At 44.9% G+C, this 20,000-nt stretch overlaps 1 long non-coding RNA gene across 1 annotated transcript; it reads left to right on the top strand.

Moving 5' to 3' along the window:
- The first annotated feature begins 4,741 nt into the window (after positions 1-4,741).
- On the top strand, positions 4,742-10,875 carry LOC135099298 (uncharacterized). The gene is made up of 3 exons (XR_010267829.1): positions 4,742-4,938; positions 6,192-6,308; positions 10,658-10,875. It is a non-coding gene; the product is annotated as an uncharacterized LOC135099298 (long non-coding RNA).
- The last annotated feature ends 9,125 nt before the right edge of the window (positions 10,876-20,000 follow it).

Below are 20,000 nucleotides of genomic sequence, written 5' to 3'. Positions count from 1 at the left end.
CTCTCTCTCTCTCTCTCTCTCTCTCTCTCTTTATCTATCTACCTATCTATCTATCTATCTATCTATCTATCTCAGTGTATTTGTGAATAAATAATGTGAATGATGAAATAATGACTACAATGGTTGACTTCACTTATGCACAGCTAGCAACTAACACCTGCCCGCCCAGCCAGCCAGGGACCACAACACGTCACTAGTGCTGTACTGTCCTTCCTCCCTCTCTCTCTCTCTCTCTCTCTCTCTCTCTCTCTCTCTCTCTCTCTCTCTCTCTCTCTCTCTCTCTCTCTCTCTCTCTCTCTCTCTCTCTCTCTCTCTCTCTCTCTCTCTCTCTCTCTCTCTCTCTCTCTCTCTCTTTCTCTCTCTCTCTCTCTGTCAGTTGTATATGCGAGATAAATAATGTGAATGATGAAATAATGAGTGCAATAGTTGCCTTCACTACTGCACAGCTTGCAACTAACACTGCCCAGCCAGCCAGGGACCACAACTTGTCACTAGTGCTACGTACTGTCATCTCTCTCTCTCTCTCTCTCTCTCTCTCTCTCTCTCTCTCTCTCTCTCTCTCTCTCTCTCTCTCTCTCTCTCTCTCTCTCTCTCTCTCTCTCTCTCTCTCTCTCTCTCTCTCTCTCTCTCTCTCTCTCTCTCTCTCTCTCTCTCTCTCTCTCTCTCTTCTCTCTCTCTCTCTCTCTCTCTCTCTCTCTCTCTCTCTCTCTCTCTCTCTCTCTCTCTCTCTCTCTCTCTCTCTCTCTCTCTCTCTCTCTCTCTCTCTCTCTCTCTCTCTCTCTCTCTCTCTCTCTCTCTCTCTCTCTCTCTCTCTCTCTCTCTCTCTCTCTCTCTCTCTCTCTCTCTCTCTCTCTCTCTCTCTCTCTCTCTCTCTCTCTCTCTCTCTCTCTCTCTCTCTCTCTCTCTCTCTCTCTCTCTCTCTCTCTCTCTCTCTCTCTCTCTCTCTCTCTCTCTCTCTCTCTCTCTCTCTCTCTCTCTCTCTCTCTCTCTCTCTCTCTCTCTCTATCTATCTATCTATCTATCTATCTATCTATCTATCTCAGTGTATTTGTTGAAGATAAATAATGTGAATGATGAAATACTTTCATAATGACTACAATAGTTGACTTCACTTATGTACAGCTAGCAACTAACCTTCTTGCTACCCAGCCAGCCAGGGACCACAACTTACGTCACTAGTGCTGTACTGCTCCTTCCCTCTCTCTCTCTCTCTCTCTCTCTCTCTCTCTCTCTCTCTCTCTCTCTCTCTCTCTCTCTCTCTCTCTCTCTCTCTCTCTCTCTCTCTCTATCTATCTATCTATCTCTCTCTCTCTCTATCTCTGTCAGTGTATTTACGAGAAAAATAATGTGAATGATGAAATAATGAGTGCAATAGTTGCCTTCACTACTGCTGTACAGCTAGCAACTAACACTGCCCAGCCAGCTCAGGGACCACAACTTGTCACTAGTGGTGTACTGTCATTCTATATCTCTCTCTCTCTCTCTCTCTCTCTCTCTCTCTCTCTCTCTCTCTCTCTCTCTCTCTCTCTCTCTCTCTCTCTCTCTCTCTCTCTCTCTCTCTCTCTCTCTCTCTCTCTCTCTTTCTCTCTCTCTCTCTCTGTCAGTGTATATGCGTGATAAATAATGTGAATGATGAAATAATGAGTGCAATAGTTGCCTTCACTACTGCACAGCTTGCAACTAACACTGCTTGGCCAGCCAGGGACCACAACTTGTCACTAGTATTTGTACTATCATCTCTCTCTCTCTCTCTCTCTCTCTCTCTCTCTCTCTCTCTCTCTCTCTCTCTCTCTCTCTCTCTCTCTCTCTCTCTCTCTCTCTCTCTCTCTCTCTCTCTCTCTCTCTCTCTCTCTCTCTCTCTCTCTCTCTCTCTCTCTCTCTCTCTCTCTCTCTCTCTCTCTCTCTCTCTCTCTCTCTCTCTCTCTCTCTCTCTATCTATCTATCTATCTATCTATCTATCTATCTATCTCAGTGTATTTGTGAAATAAATAATGTGAATGATGAAATAATGACTGCACATGGTTGACTTTACTTATGCACAGCTAGCAACTAACACCGCCCAGCCGGCCAGGGACCTGAACACGTCACTAGTGCTATACTGTCCTTCTCTCTCTCTCTCTCTCTCTCTCTCTCTCTCTCTCTCTCTCTCTCTCTCTCTCTCTCTCTCTCTCTCTCTCTCTCTCTCTCTCTCTCTCTCTCTCTCTCTCTCTCTCTCTCTCTGTCAGTGTATATGCGTGATAAATAATGTGAATGATGAAATAAATGAGTGCAATAGTTGCCTTCACTAATCCACAGCTTACCAACTAACACTGCCCAGCCAGCCAGGGACCACAACTTGTCACTAGTGCTTAACTGTCATCTCTCTCTCTCTCTCTCTCTCTCTCTCTCTCTCTCTCTCTCTCTTCTCTCTCTCTCTCTCTCTCTCTCTCTCTCTCTCTCTCTCTCTCTCTCTCTCTCTCTCTCTCTCTGTGGTGCTAATGGTGCAGGAAGGCCTTGTCTACCTGCACCATAAGCCACTATATACCATGCGTCACTGTACATTTAAACTGTACCCCAAAAACTTAACCTAACTGGCCCTCACTTCAAAAAAAATATATCGTTTTTTTTTTCGTGTTCTTAATATTTCAGTGCTACAATACCACATCACTGTACCCTATGATGCTAATGGTGCAAGAAGGCCTTGTCTACCTTCACCATAAGCGACTGTACCATGCGTCACTGTACCTTAAAACTGTACCACAAAAACAACCTAACTGGCCCTCACCTGAAAAAAAATATCTTTTTTTTTTTTGTGTTTGCTTAATATTTCAGTGCTACAGTACCACAGCACTGTACTCTATGGTGCTAATGGTGCAGGAAGGCCTTGTCTACCTTCACCATAAGCCACTGTACCATGTGTCACTGTACCTTAAATCTGTACCACAAAAACAACCTAACTGGCCCTCACCTGAAAAAAAATATCTTTTTTTTTTTAAACCCTAACCTAACCCTAACCCTAACCTTACCTAACCTAACATAACCTAACCTAACCTGACCTGACCTGACCTAACCTAACCTAACCTAACCTAACCTGACTTAACCTAACCTAACCTAACCTAACCTGACCTGACCTAACCTAACCTAACCTAACCTAACCTAACCTAACCTGACTGACTGACTGACTGACTGACTGACTGACTGACTGACTGACTGACTGACTGAGTGACTGATTGATTGGCTAGTTGGTTGAATGGCTAGCTGGCTGGTTGAATGGCTGACTGACTGGCTGACTGACTGACTGACTGACTGACTGACTGACTGACTGACTGACTGACTGACTGACTAGCTGAGTGACTGATTGATTGGCTGGTTGGTTGAATGCCTAGCTGGCTGGTTGAATGGCTGACTGACTGACTGACTGACTGACTGACTGACTGACTGACTGACTGACTGACTAGCTGAGTGACTGATTTATTGGTTGGTTGGTTGAATGGCTAGCTGGCTGGTTGAATGGCTAACTGACTGACTGACTGACTGACTGACTGACTGACTGACTGACTGACTGACTGACTGACTGACTAACTGAGTGACTGATTGATTGGCTGGTTGGTTGAATGGCTAGCTGGCTGGTTAAATGGCTGACTGACTGACTGACTGACTGACTGACTGACTGACTGACTGACTGACTGACTGACTGACTAACTGACTAGCTGAGTGACTGATTGATTGGCTGGTTGGTTGAATGGCTAGCTGGCTGGTTGAATGGCTGACTGACTGACTGACTGACTGACTGACTGACTGACTGACTGACTGACTGACTAGCTGAGTGACTGATTGATTGGCTAGTTGGTTGAATGGCTAGCTGGCTGGTTGAATGGCTGACTGACTGGCTGACTGACTGACTGACTGACTGACTGACTGACTAGCTGAGTGACTGATTGATTGGCTGGTTGGTTGAATGGCTAGCTGGCTGGTTGAATGGCTGACTGACTGACTGACTGACTGACTGACTGACTGACTGACTGACTGAGGCAGAGAGACAGGTAGGTGTTGGCAGGGTTGGTTTGGTTTGGAGTGTTGAGGTTTTATGATATTGTAGAGACAGAGAGGTTCAAAGCTTAATTAGACTTGTATCTTTGAGCCATGAGTCAGTAGAGAGGGAGAAAGAGGCAGACAGGCAGAGAGACAGGAAAAACAGGGAGGAAGAAAAGCTATTTGCACTGTACCTATAGGTCAGTATGGTGTAGAGTTGTATACTTGAATCAAGAGTAAATATAGACGCAGATACGAAGGCGGGCAAGCTGAGAGAGAGGGAAAGAAAGGGTCTGAATGAAAGGGAGGAGTCAGGCCTGCAGAAGGGGAGCTTTTGGTATTGTTTACTGATTAGTGTGATAAAGTGTTGTGTTGTGTTGTGAGGCGCAGAGAAAGAGAGAGAGGCTTGTGTGGTGATATTTCATGTTGATGTACAGCAATATGAAATAGTTCTCAGGAGAGAGAGAAAGAGATAGAAATTAGTGACACACACACACAAACACACACACACACACAGTAATACTCTATAGAAACCTATTTCTTTCCTAATTTGTCTATCTCCATCTTGTTTTTCATTGTAAGTCATTAATGTTTATCTAGTATTGTCTTGGCATTATTAAAACATGAGGTATATTATTATTAGTGGTTGTAGTTTTGTATCACAACATTAACTTATATTAGTTTTGCCTGAAAATCTCTCGTTTTCTAACATTCTCCCATCCTGCAGGCCTGAGTCCAGACCGAGACCCAGAGAAATGTAAACAAACGCACCAGTCAGACTTGATATAGGAGTGAATTTGTTGCTTTTTAAAGCGGCAGTCGGTCTGTACATGTGTGAGGTGGCGAGGGGTGTCGCCAGGGGGCGGCTAGTAGCGTCTGCCACCAGGGAAATATGTAAAAACATAAAAAAGACGCTTCTCAAGAAAGGTAAGGCCGGTTGCAGCTTTTATTTTTTCTTTATTTCTTTCCATCAGGTTAGGTTTATATTAATTCAGTTAGTTAGGTTTGGTTAAGTCTCTCTCTCTCTCTCTCTCTCTCTCTCTCTCTCTCTCTCTCTCTCTCTCTCTCTCTCTCTCTCTCTCTCTCTCTCTCTCTCTCTCTCTCTCTCTCTCCCTCTCTCTCTCTCTCTCTCTCTGTGTGGTGCTAATGGTGCAGGAAGGCCTTGTCTACCTGCACCATAAGCCACTATACCATGCGTCACTGTACATTTAAACTGTACCCCAAAAACTTAACCTAACTGGCCCTCACTTAAAAAAAAATATATCGTTTTTTTTTCGTGTTCTTAATATTTCAGTGCTACAATACCACATCACTGTACCCTATGATGCTAATGGTGCAGGAAGGCCTTGTCTACCTTCACCATAAGCGACTGTACCATGCGTCACTGTACCTTAAAACTGTACCACAAAAACAACCTAACTAGCCCTCACCTGAAAAAAAATATCTTTTTTTTTTTGTGTTTGCTTAATATTTCAGTGCTACAGTACCACAGCACTGTACTCTATGGTGCTAATGGTGCAGGAAGGCCTTGTCTACCTTCACCATAAGCCACTGTACCATGTGTCACTGTACCTTAAATCTGTACCACAAAAACAACCTAACTGGCCCTCACCTGAAAAAAAATCTCTTTTTTTTTTAACCTAACCTAACCTAACCTAACTTTACCTAACCTAACCTAACCTAACCTAACCTGACCTGACCTGACCTAACCTAACCTAACCTAACCTAACCTGACCTAACCTAACCTAACCTAACCTAACCTGACCTGACCTAACCTAACCTAACCTAACCTAACCTAACCTAACCTAACCTAACCTAACCTAACCTAACCTAACCTATCCTAACCTAACCGAGACATTAAAAATTAGTCACAAGGCAAAAAGACGATTCAAAGTGACTGACATACCAAGCAATTAATTAGTGAAATCAGTCTTTGTTGACTACTCCAAAGCCTTTCAGTTTGTCGACCTCAGTATACTGTTAGGAAAAAGTGCATTATTAAGACATTATTAGTGGTTGTATCACGGTATTTTATAATAGACTTATAACTAGTTTCCCCTGAAAATCTTTCGTTTTCTATCATTCTTTCATTCTACACGCCTGAGCCCTGACAGAGACCCAGAGAAATGTAAACAGGCACGAGTCAGACTTGATATAGGGCTGAATTTGTTGCTTTTCAGAGAGGGGCAGTCGGTCTGTACATGCGTGAGGTGGCGAGAGGCGTGTCCAGGGGGCGGCTAGTAGCGTGTGCCACCGTGGAAATATGTACAGACATAAAGAAGACGCCCTCAAGAAAGGTAAGGCCGGTTCCAGCTTTTATTTTTATTTATTTATTTCCATCCCGGCCTGGGACCCCCGCTTTCCCGAGTCCTGAGGTGTTGGGGGACGGCCCGGGGGTGCTGTGTGCCCGTGAGTGTACCAGGTGCTCAAGCTTATACAAAACAAGGAAAGTTTGAAGCATTTTTAGAGGGGCAGTCGGTCTGTACATGCGTGTACATTAATTTTGAGGTGTTCCTTGTCATCCCCTGTCACTCCTGCCTGCCTCTGTCACCTCTACCAATCCCTGTCAAGCTCTGCCAAGCCCTTTGTCACCTCTCAAGTAATGAGGTGCCTTGAGATGTGAGATTTTAAACAGAAGCCTTTGCTGTCACCCCTGCCAAGCCCTACCAAACCCTGTCAGCCCCCACCAAGGCCCTCTCAAGCCACCACTCAACCCCCTACCGAGACCTATCAGCTCTATAATCTGAAAAAAGTGCAGTGTCTTAGGAGGGATTGATTAAGTAAACAGTGACTTATGGCCAAAATGGAACTATATGGAGATTAAGTAGAGATTAGAATAGAAGCTGAAATTGAGCAGGATAGTTACAATCACAGACTTCCAACTTGCTACTCCTTGGTGTGAAAGAATCTGCAGGAAATTAAGTACATGGCAACTCCTGTTAGTCCCTCATGTGTTCTTGAAAGCAGACTGACAGATTCAGTGTGTGACATGCTGACGTGGGGGAAGGCTGTCTGGTGGCTGCTCTATGCTGTAGCTAACAAAATGGTTGTGTTTCAAGTGTTGTCATGCCTGGAAAGTCTACAGGTCATCATTACTAGTATAAATGTGTACTACAATGGTGAAATTTAGTGAAAAAAATGTGCTGTTTATGTATTGGCAGGGAAAGATTTGTGCTCATCAAGACAATGATAAAAAAAATTTTTATATTATTATTATTATTACTATTTTTTTTCTTTTACTTGTTTTGCTGTAAGATGAGACTACAATAACTGCCCCTTGATGCCCTATAAGGTACCGCCAAGCACCAAGGGGCGGCCACCACGGTGCACAGTGAAGCACGTCCCAGCATCCCTGTCACCATCTTTTCCCTGCCAATAATTATGCATTACATTTCCCAACTAATTTCATTCTAGTGCAACATTTCTACTACTAATGGTGACCTGTACACTTCCCAGCATGACCAGTACAGCACTTCAAACAAACACAGCCTTTTCTTAGCCACAGCAAGGTGCAGCCACGACAGACAGCCTTCCCTAAGTCAGCATGTCACACTGCATCCATAACACTGAGCTTCCAGGAACACATCTGGGGGACTGATACAAGTTGCTGTGTAGGTCATTTGTCCCAGCAGACTCTTTCACACCAAGCAGGCATGAGGTGGTAGTCTGTGCAGTGCGTCAGTGCTTGGAATTTTGAACCGGTCTTGCTGCATCTATGGCCCAGAGACCAAACACAGACCAAACAGAGGGCTAGCTGAACCTAACACAAACCAAACAGACGCCCACCAGAACCATACACAGGCCCACAGAACTAACTGACTGGCTGGCCGGCTGACTCGCTGGCTGAGTGACTGACTGACTGACTGACTGACTGGCTGGCTGGCTGGCTTGCTGGCTGGCTTACTAACTGACTGACTGACTGACTGGCTGGCTGAGTGACTGATTGACTGGCTGGTTAGCTAGTTGGGTGGCTAGCTGGTTGGTTGAATGGCTGACTGACTGACTGACTGACTGACTGACTGACTGACTAGCTGAGTGACTGATTGATTGGCTGGTTGGTTGAATGCCTAGCTGGCTGGTTGAATGGCTGACTGACTGACTGACTGACTGACTGACTGACTGACTGACTGACTGACTGACTGACTGACTAACTGACTGACTGACTAGCTGAGTGACTGATTGATTGGCTGGTTTGTCGAATGGCTAGCTGGCTGGTTGAATGGCTAACTGACTGACTGACTGACTGACTGACTGACTGACTGACTAACTGAGTGACTGATTGATTGGCTGGTTAGTTGAATGGCTAGCTGGCTGGTTGAATGGCTGACTGACTGACTGACTGACTGACTTACTGACTGACTGACTGACTAACTGACTAGCTGAGTGACTGATTGATTGGCTGGTTGGTTGAATGGCTGACTGACTGACTGACTGACTGACTGACTGACTGACTGACTGACTGACTAGCTGAGTGACTGATTGATTGGCTAGTTGGTTGAATGGCTAGCTGGCTGGTTGAATGGCTGACTGACTGGCTGACTGACTGACTAACTGACTGACTGACTGACTGACTGACTGACTGACTGACTAGCTGAGTGACTGATTGATTGGCTGGTTGGTTGAATGCCTAGCTGGCTGGTTGAATGGCTGACTGACTGACTGACTGACTGACTGACTGACTGACTGACTGACTGACTGACTGACTGACTAGCTGAGTGACTGATTGATTGGCTGGTTGGTTGAATGGCTAGCTGGCTGGTTGAATGGCTAACTGACTGACTGACTGACTGACTGACTGACTGACTGACTGACTGACTGACTAACTGAGTGACTGATTGATTGGCTGGTTGGTTGAATGGCTAGCTGGCTGGTTGAATGGCTGACTGACTGACTGACTGACTGACTGACTGACTGACTGACTGACTGACTGACTGACTGACTGACTGACTGACTAACTGACTAGCTGAGTGACTGATTGATTGGCTGGTTGGTTGAATGGCTAGCTGGCTGGTTGAATGGCTGACTGACTGACTGACTGACTGACTGACTGACTGACTGACTGACTGACTGACTGACTGACTGACTGACTGAGTGACTGATTGATTGGCTAGTTGGTTGAATGGCTAGCTGGCTAGTTGAATGGCTGACTGACTGGCTGACTGACTGACTGACTGACTGACTGACTGACTGACTGACTGACAAGCTGAGTGACTGATTGATTGGCTGGTTGGTTGAATGCCTAGCTGGCTGGTTGAATGGCTGACTGACTGACTGACTGACTGACTGACTGACTGACTGACTGACTGACTGACTGACTAGCTGAGTGACTGATTTATTGGCTGGTTGGTTGAATGGCTAGCTGGCTGGTTGAATGGCTAACTGACTGACTGACTGACTGACTGACTGACTGACTGACTGACTGACTGACTGACTAACTGAGTGACTGATTGATTGGCTGGTTGGTTGAATGGCTAGCTGGCTGGTTGAATGGCTGACTGACTGACTGACTGACTGACTGACTGACTGACTGACTGACTGACTGACTGACTGACTAACTGACTAGCTGAGTGACTGATTGATTGGCTGGTTGGTTGAATGGCTAGCTGGCTGGTTGAATGGCTGACTGACTGACTGACTGACTGACTGACTGACTGACTGACTGACTGACTGACTAGCTGAGTGACTGATTGATTGGCTAGTTGGTTGAATGGCTAGCTGGCTGGTTGAATGGCTGACTGACTGGCTGACTGACTGACTGACTGACTGACTGACTGACTGACTGACTGACTGACTGACTAGCTGAGTGACTGATTGATTGGCTGGTTGGTTGAATGGCTAGCTGGCTGGTTGAATGGCTGACTGACTGACTGACTGACTGACTGACTGACTGACTGACTGACTGACTGAGGCAGAGAGACAGGTAGGTGTTGGCAGGGTTGGTTTGGTTTGGAGTGTTGAGGTTTTATGATATTGTAGAGACAGAGAGGTTCAAAGCTTAATTAGACTTGTATCTTTGAGCCATGAGTCAGTAGAGAGGGAGAAAGAGGCAGACAGGCAGAGAGACAGGAAAAACAGGGAGGAAGAAAAGCTATTTGCACTGTACCTATAGGTCAGTATGGTGTAGAGTTGTATACTTAAATCAAGAGTAAATATAGACGCAGATACGAAGGCGGGCAAGCTGAGAGAGAGGGAAAGAAAGGGTCTGAATGAAAGGGAGGAGTCAGGCCTGCAGAAGGGGAGCTTTTGGTATTGTTTACTGATTAGTGTGATAAAGTGTTGTGTTGTGTTGTGAGGTGCAGAGAAAGAGAGAGAGGCTTGTGTGGTGATATTTCATGTTGATGTACAGCAATATGAAATAGTTCTCAGGAGAGAGAGAAAGAGATAGAAATTAGTGACACACACACACACACACACACACACACACACACACACACAGTAATACTCTATAGAAACCTATTTCTTTCCTAATTTGTCTATCTCCATCTTGTTTTTCATTGTAAGTCATTAATGTTTATCTTGTATTGTCTTGGCATTATTAAAACATGAGGTATATTATTATTAGTGGTTGTAGTTTTGTATCACAACATTAACTTATATTAGTTTTGCCTGAAAATCTCTCGTTTTCTAACATTCTCCCATCCTGCAGGCCTGAGTCCAGACCGAGACCCAGAGAAATGTAAACAAACGCACCAGTCAGACTTGATATAGGAGTGAATTTGTTGCTTTTTAAAGCGGCAGTCGGTCTGTACATGTGTGAGGTGGCGAGGGGTGTCGCCAGGGGGCGGCTAGTAGCGTCTGCCACCAGGGAAATATGTAAAAACATAAAAAAGACGCTTCTCAAGAAAGGTAAGGCCGGTTGCAGCTTTTATTTTTTCTTTATTTCTTTCCATCAGGTTAGGTTTATATTAATTCAGTTAGTTAGGTTTGGTTAAGTCTCTCTCTCTCTCTCTCTCTCTCTCTCTCTCTCTCTCTCTCTCTCTCTCTCTCTCTCTCTCTCTCTCTCTCTCTCTCTGTGGTGCTAATGGTGCAGGAAGGCCTTGTCTACCTACACCATAAGCCACTATACCATTCGTCACTGTACATTTAAACTGTACCCCAAAAACTTAACCTAACTGGCCCTCACTTCAAAAAAAATATATCGTTTTTTTTTCGTGTTCTTAATATTTCAGTGCTACAATACCACATCACTGTACCCTATGATGCTAATGGTGCAAGAAGGCCTTGTCTACCTTCACCATAAGCGACTGTACCATGCGTCACTGTACCTTAAAACTGTACCACAAAAACAACCTAACTGGCCCTCACCTGAAAAAAAATATCTTTTTTTTTTTGTGTTTGCTTAATATTTAAGTGCTACAGTACCACAGCACTGTACTCTATGGTGCTAATGGTGCAGGAAGGCCTTGTCTACCTTCACCATAAGCCACTGTACCATGTGTCACTGTACCTTAAATCTGTACCACAAAAACAACCTAACTGGCCCTCACCTGAAAAAAAATATCTTTTTTTTTTTAACCTAACCTAACCTAACCTAACCTTACCTAACCTAACATAACCTAACCTAACCTGACCTGACCTGACCTAACCTAACCTAACCTAACCTAACCTGACCTAACCTAACCTAACCTAACCTAACCTGACCTGACCTAACCTAACCTAACCTAACCTAACCTAACCTGACTGACTGACTGACTGACTGACTGACTGACTGACTGACTGACTGAGTGAATGATTGATTGGCTAGTTGGTTGAATGGCTAGCTGGCTGGTTGAATGGCTGACTGACTGGCTGACTGACTGACTGACTGACTGACTGACTGACTGACTAGCTGAGTGACTGATTGATTGGCTGGTTGGTTGAATGCCTAGCTGGCTGGTTGAATGGCTGACTGACTGACTGACTGACTGACTGACTGACTGACTGACTGACTGACTGACTGACTGACTAGCTGAGTGACTGATTGATTGGCTGGTTGGTTGAATGGCTAGCTGGCTGGTTGAATGGCTAACTGACTGACTGACTGACTGACTGACTGACTGACTGACTGACTGAGTGACTGATTGATTGGCTGGTTGGTTGAATGGCTAGCTGGCTGGTTGAATGGCTGACTGACTGACTGACTGACTGACTGACTGACTGACTGACTGACTGACTGACTAACTGACTAGCTGAGTGACTGATTGATTGGCTGGTTGGTTGAATGGCTAGCTGGCTGGTTGAATGGCTGACTGACTGACTGACTGACTGACTGACTGACTGACTGACTGACTAGCTGAGTGACTGATTGATTGGCTAGTTGGTTGAATGGCTAGCTGGCTGGTTGAATGGCTGACTGACTGGCTGACTGACTGACTGACTGACTGACTGACTGACTGACTGACTGACTGACTGACTGACTAGCTGAGTGACTGATTGTTTGGCTGGTTGGTTGAATGGCTAGCTGGCTGGTTGAATGGCTGACTGACTGACTGACTGACTGACTGACTGAGGCAGAGAGACAGGTAGGTGTTGGCAGGGTTGGTTTGGTTTGGAGTGTTGAGGTTTTATGATATTGTAGAGACAGAGAGGTTCAAAGCTTAATTAGACTTGTATCTTTGAGCCATGAGTCAGTAGAGAGGGAGAAAGAGGCAGACAGGCAGAGAGACAGGAAAAACAGGGAGGAAGAAAAGCTATTTGCACTGTACCTATAGGTCAGTATGGTGTAGAGTTGTATACTTGAATCAAGAGTAAATATAGAGGCAGATACGAAGGCGGGCAAGCTGAGAGAGAGGGAAAGAAAGGGTCTGAATGAAAGGGAGGAGTCAGGCCTGCAGAAGGGGAGCTTTTGGTATTGTTTACTGATTAGTGTGATAAAGTGTTGTGTTGTGTTGTGAGGTGCAGAGAAAGAGAGAGAGGCTTGTGTGGTGATATTTCATGTTGATGTACAGCAATATGAAACAGTTCTCAGGAGAGAGAGAAAGAGATAGAAATTAGTGACACACACACACACACACACACACACACACACACACACAGTAATACTCTATAGAAACCTATTTCTTTCCTAATTTGTCTATCTCCATCTTGTTTTTCATTGTAAGTCATTAATGTTTATCTTGTATTGTCTTGGCATTATTAAAACATGAGGTATATTATTATTAGTGGTTGTAGTTTTGTATCACAACATTAACTTATATTAGTTTTGCCTGAAAATCTCTCGTTTTCTAACATTCTCCCATCCTGCAGATCTGAGTCCAGACCGAGACACAGAGAAATGTAAACAAACGCACCAGTCAGACTTGATATAGGAGTGAATTTGTTGCTTTTTAAAGCGGCAGTCGGTCTGTACATGTGTGAGGTGGCGAGGGGTGTCGCCAGGGGGCGGCTAGTAGCGTCTGCCACCAGGGAAATATGTAAAAACATAAAAAAGACGCTTCTCAAGAAAGGTAAGGCCGGTTGCAGCTTTTATTTTTTCTTTATTTCTTTCCATCAGGTTAGGTTTATATTAATTCAGTTAGTTAGGTTTGATTAAGTCTCTCTCTCTCTCTCTCTCTCTCTCTCTCTCTCTCTCTCTCTCTCTCTCTCTCTCTCTCTCTCTCTCTGTGGTGCTAATGGTGCAGGAAGGCCTTGTCTACCTGCACCATAAGCCACTATACCATGCGTCACTGTACATTTAAACTGTACCCCAAAAACTTAACCTAACTGGCCCTCACTTAAAAAAAAAATATATCGTTTTTTTTTCGTGTTCTTAATATTTCAGTGCTACAATACCACATCACTGTACCCTATGATGCTAATGGTGCAGGAAGGCCTTGTCTACCTTCACCATAAGCGACTGTACCATGCGTCACTGTACCTTAAAACTGTACCACAAAAACAACCTAACTGGCCCTCACCTGAAAAAAAATATCTTTTTTTTTTTGTGTTTGCTTAATATTTCAGTGCTACAGTACCACAGCACTGTACTCTATGGTGCTAATGGTGCAGGAAGGCCTTGTCTACCTTCACCATAAGCCACTGTACCATGTGTCACTGTACCTTAAATCTGTACCACAAAAACAACCTAACTGGCCCTCACCTGAAAAAAAATATCTTTTTTTTTTAACCTAACCTAACCTAAGCTAACCTTACCTAACCTAATCTAACCTAACCTAACCTGACCTGACCTGACCTAACCTAACCTAACCTAACCTAACCTAACCTGACCTAACCTAACCTAACCTAACCTAACCTGACCTGACCTAACCTAACCTAACCTAACCTAACCTTACCTAACCTAACCTAACCTAACCTAACCTAACCGAGACATTAAAAATTAGTCACAAGGCAAAAAAACGATTCAAAGTGACTGACATACCAAGCAATTAATTAGTGAAATCAGTCTTTGTTGACTACTCCAAAGCCTTTCAGTTTGTCGACCTCAGTATACTGTTAGGAAAAAGTGCATTATTAAGACATTATTCGTGGTTGTATCACGGTATTCTATAATAGACTTATAACTAGTTTCCCCTGAAAATCTCTCGTTTTCTAACATTCTCCCATCCTGCAGGCCTGAGTCCAGACCGAGACCCAGAGAAATGTAAACAAACGCACCAGTCAGACTTGATATAGGAGTGAATTTGTTGCTTTTTAAAGCGGCAGTCGGTCTGTACATGTGTGAGGTGGCGAGGGGTGTCGCCAGGGGGCGGCTAGTAGCGTCTGCCACCAGGGAAATATGTAAAAACATAAAAAAGACGCTTCTCAAGAAAGGTAAGGCCGGTTGCAGCTTTTATTTTTCTTTATTTCTTTCCATCAGGTTAGGTTTATATTAATTCAGTTAGTTAGGTTTGGTTAAGTCTCTCCCTCTCTCTCTCTCTCTCTCTCTCTCTCTCTCTCTCTCTCTCTCTCTCTCTCTCTCTCTCTCTCTCTCTCTCTCTCTCTCTCTCTCTCTCTCTCTCTCTCTCTCTCTCTCTCTCTCTCTCTCTCTCTCTCTCTCTCTCTCTGTCAGTGTATATGCGAGATAAATAATGTGAATGATGAAATAATGAGTGCAATAGTTCCCTTCACTACTGCACAGCTTGCAACTAACACTGCCCAGCCAGCCAGGGACCACAACTTGTCACTAGTGCTGTACTGTCATCTCTCTCTCTCTCTCTCTCTCTCTCTCTCTCTCTCTCTCTCTCTCTCTCTCTCTCTCTCTCTCTCTCTCTCTCTCTCTCTCTCTCTCTCTCTCTCTCTCTCTCTCTCTCTCTCTCTCTCTCTCTCTCTCTCTCTCTCTCTCTCTCTCTCTCTCTCTCTCTCTCTCTCTCTCTCTCTCTCTCTCTCTCTCTCTCTCTCTCTCTCTCTCTCTCTCTCTCTCTCTCTCTCTCTCTCTCTCTCTCTCTCTCTCTCTCTCTCTCTCTCTCTCTCTCTCTCTCTCTCTCTCTCTCTCTCTCTCTCTCTCTCTCTCTCTCTCTCTCTCTCTCTCTCTCTCTCTCTCTCTCTCTCTCTCTCTCTCTCTCTCTCTCTCTCTCTCTCTCTCTCTCTCTCTCTCTCTCTCTCTCTCTCTCTCTCTCTCTCTCTCTCTCTCTCTCTCTCTCTCTCTCTCTCTCTCTCTCTCTCTCTCTCTCTCTCTCTCTCTCTCTCTCTCTCTCTCTCTCTCTCTCTCTCTCTCTCTCTCTCTCTCTCTCTCTGTCTCTCTCTCTCTCTCTCTCTCTCTCTCTCACTCTCTCTCTCTCTCTCTCTCTCTCTCTCTCTATCTATCTATCTATCTATCTATCTATCTATCTCTCTTAGTGTTTTTGTGAGATAAGTAATGTGAATGATGAAATAATGTCTACAATGGTTGACTTCACTTATGCACAGCTAGCAACTAACACCGCCAAGCCAGTAAGGGACCACAACACATCACTAGTGCTGTACTGTCCTTCCTCTCTCTCTCTCTCTCTCTCTCTCTCTCTCTCTCTCTCTCTCTCTCTCTCTCTCTCTCTCTCTCTCTCTCTCTCTCTCTCTCTCTCTCTCTCTCTCTCTCTCTCTCTCTCTCTCTCTCTGTCAGTGTATATGCGAGATAAATAATGTGAATGATGAAATAATGAGTGCAATAGTTGCCTTCACTAATGCACAGCTTGCAACTAACACTGCCCAGCAAGCCAGGGACCACAACTTGTCACTAGTGCTGTACTGTCATTCTCTCTCTCTCTCTCTCTCTCTCTCTCTCTCTCTCTCTCTCTCTCTCTCTCTCTCTCTCTCTCTCTCTCTCTCTCTCTCTCTCTCTCTCTCTCTCTCTATCTATCTATCTATCTATCTATCTATCTCAGTGTATTTGTGAGATAAATAATGTGAATGATGAAATAATGACTACAATGGTTGACTTCACTAATGCACAGCTAGCAACTAACTCCGCCCAGCCAGCCAGGGACCACAACACGTCACTAGTGCTGTACTGTCCTTCCTTTCTCTCTCTCTCTCTCTCTCTCTCTCTCTCTCTCTCTCTCTCTCTCTCTCTCTCTCTCTCTCTCTCTCTCTCTCTCTCTCTCTCTCTCTCTCTCTCTCTCTCTCTCTCTCTCTCTCTCTCTCTCTCTGTCAGTGTATATGCGAGATAAATAATGTGAATGATGAAATAATGAGTGCAATAGTTGCCTTCACTACTGCACAGCTTGCAACTAACACTGCCCAGCCAGCCAGGGACCACAACTTGTCACTAGTTCTGTACTGTCATCTCTCTCTCTCTCTCTCTCTCTCTCTCTCTCTCTCTCTCTCTCTCTCTCTCTCTCTCTCTCTCTCTCTCTCTCTCTCTCTCTCTCTCTCTCTCTCTCTCTCTATCTATCTATCTATCTATCTATCTATCTATCTATCTATCTCAGTGTATTTGTGAGATAAATAATGTGAAGAATGAAATAATGACTACAATGGTTGACTTCACTTATGCACAGCTAGCAACTAACACCGCCCAGCCAGCCAGGGACCATAACACGTCACTAGTGCTGTACTGTCCTTCCTCTTTCTCTCTCTCTCTCTCTCTCTCTCTCTCTCTCTCTCTCTCTCTCTCTCTCTCTCTCTCTCTCTCTCTCTCTCTCTCTCTCTCTCTCTCTCTCTCTGTATCTATCTATCTATCTATCTATCTATCTATCTATCTCTCTCAGTGTATTTGTGAGATAAATAATGTGAATGATGAAATAATGACTACAATGGTTGACTTCACTTATGCACAGCTAGCAACTAACACCGCCCAGCCAGCCAGGGACCACAACACGCCACTAGTGCTGTACTGTCCTTCCTCTCTCTCTCTCTCTCTCTCTCTCTCTCTCTCTCTCTCTCTCTCTCTCTCTCTCTCTCTCTCTCTCTCTCTCTCTCTCTCTCTCTCTCTCTCTCTCTCTCTCTCTCTCTCTCTCTCTCTCTCTCTCTCTCTCTCTCTCTCTCTCTCTCTCTCTCTCTCTCTCTCTCTCTCTCTCTCTCTCTCTCTCTCTCTCTCTCTCTCTCTCTCTCTCTCTCTCTCTCTCTCTCTCTCTCTCTCTCTCTCTCTCTCTCTCTCTCTCTCTCTCTCTCTCTATCTATCTATCTATCTATCTATCTATCTCAGTGTATTTGTGAGATAAATAATGTGAATGATGAAATAATGACTACAATGGTTGACTTCACTTATGCACAGCTAGCAACTAACACCGCTCAGCCAGCCAGGGACCACAACACGTCACTAGTGCTGTACTGTCCTTCCTCTCTCTCTCTCTCTCTCTCTCTCTCTCTCTCTCTCTCTCTCTCTCTCTCTCTCTCTCTCTCTCTCTCTCTCTCTCTCTCTCTCTCTCTCTCTCTCTCTCTCTCTCTCTCTCTCTCTCTCTCTCTCTCTCTCTCTCTCTCTCTCTCTCTCTCTCTCTCTCTCTCTCTCTCTCTCTCTCTCTCTCTCTCTCTCTCTCTCTCTCTCTCTCTCTCTCTCTCTCTCTCTCTCTCTCTCTCTCTCTCTCTCTCTCTCTCTCTCTCTCTCTCTCTCTCTCTCTCTCTCTCTCTCTATCTATCTATCTATCTATCTATCTATCTATCTATCTCAGTGTATTTGTGAGATAAATAATGTGAATGATGAAATAATGACTACAATGGTTGACTTCACTTATGCACAGCTAGCAACTAACACCGCCCAGCCAGCCAGGGACCACAACACGTCACTAGTGCTGTACTGTCATCTCTCTCTCTCTCTCTCTCTCTCTCTCTCTCTCTCTCTCTCTCTCTCTCTCTCTCTCTCTCTCTCTCTCTCTCTCTCTCTCTCTCTCTCTCTCTCTCTCTCTCTCTCTCTCTCTCTCTCTCTCTCTCTCTCTCTCTCTCTCTCTCTCTCTCTCTCTCTCTCTCTCTCTCTCTCTCTCTCTCTCTCTCTCTCTCTCTCTCTCTCTCTCTCTCTCTCTCTCTCTCTCTCTCTCTCTCTCTCTCTCTCTCTCTCTCTCTCTCTCTCTCTCTCTCTCTCTCTCTCTCTCTCTCTCTCTCTCTCTCTCTCTCTCTCTCTCTCTCTCTCTCTCTCTCTCTCTCTCTCTCTCTCTCTCTCTCTCTCTCTCTCTCTCTCTCTCTCTCTCTCTCTCTCTCTCTCTCTCTCTCTCTCTCTCTCTCTCTCTCTCTCTCTCTCTCTCTCTCTCTCTCTCTCTCTCTCTCTCTCTCTATCTATCTATCTATCTATCTATCTATCTATCTATCTCTCTCAGTGTATTTGTCAGATAAATAATGTGAATGATGAAATAATGACTACAATGGTTGACTTCACTTATGCACAGCTAGCAACTAACACCGCCCAGCCAGCCAGGGACCACAACACGTCACTAGTGCTGTACTGTCCTTCCTCCCTCTCTCTCTCTCTCTCTCTCTCTCTCTCTCTCTCTCTCTCTCTCTCTCTCTCTCTCTCTCTCTCTCTCTCTCTCTCTCTCTCTCTCTCTCTCTCTCTCTCTCTCTCTCTCTCTCTCTCTCTCTCTCTCTCTCTCTCTCTCTCTCTCTCTCTCTCTCTCTCTCTCTCTCTCTCTCTCTCTCTCTCTCTCTCTCTCTCTCTCTCTCTCTCTCTCTCTCTCTCTCTCTCTCTCTCTCTCTCTCTCTCTCTCTCTCTCTCTCTCTCTCTCTCTCTCTCTCTCTCTCTCTCTCTATCTATCTATCTATCTATCTATCTATCTATCTATCTATATCAGTGTATTTGTGAGATAAATAATGTGAATGATGAAATAATGACTACAATGGTTGACTTCACTTATGCACAGCTAGCAACTAACACCGCCCAGCCAGCCAGGGACCACAACACGTCACTAGTGCTGTACTGTCCTTCCTCCCTCTCTCTCTCTCTCTCTCTCTCTCTCTCTCTCTCTCTCTCTCTCTCTCTCTCTCTCTCTCTCTCTCTCTCTCTCTCTCTCTCTCTCTCTCTCTCTCTCTCTCTCTCTCTCTCTCTCTCTCTCTCTCTCTCTCTCTCTCTCTCTCTCTCTCTCTCTCTCTCTCTCTCTCTCTCTCTCTCTCTCTCTCTCTCTCTCTCTCTCTCTCTCTCTCTCTCTCTCTCTCTCTCTCTCTCTCTCTCTCTCTCTCTCTCTCTCTCTGTCAGTGTATATGCGAGATAAATAATGTGAATGATGAAATAATGAGTGCAATAGTTGCCTTCACTACTGCAAAGCTTGCAACTAACACTGCCCAGCCAGCCAGGGACCACAACTTGTCACTAGTTCTGTACTGTCATCTCTCTCTCTCTCTCTCTCTCTCTCTCTCTCTCTCTCTCTCTCTCTCTCTCTCTCTCTCTCTCTCTCTCTCTCTCTCTCTCTCTCTCTCTCTCTCTCTCTCTCTCTCTCTCTCTCTCTCTCTCTCTCTCTCTCTCTCTCTCTCTCTCTCTCTCTCTCTCTCTCTCTCTCTCTCTCTCTCTCTCTCTCTCTCTCTCTCTCTCTCTCTCTCTCTCTCTCTCTCTCTCTCTCTCTCTCTCTCTCTCTCTCTCTCTCTATCTATCTATCTATCTCAGTGTATTTGTGAGATAAATAATGTGAATGATGAAATAATGACTACAATGGTTGACTTCACTTATGCACAGCTAGCAACTAACACCACCCAGCCAG

Source organism: Scylla paramamosain, unplaced genomic scaffold, assembly GCF_035594125.1.
Source record: "Scylla paramamosain isolate STU-SP2022 unplaced genomic scaffold, ASM3559412v1 Contig116, whole genome shotgun sequence".
Taxonomy (NCBI): Eukaryota; Metazoa; Arthropoda; class Malacostraca; order Decapoda; family Portunidae; genus Scylla; species Scylla paramamosain.
Note: the sequence above shows the minus strand (reverse complement) of the source record. Positions and strands in the feature narration are given on the sequence as shown.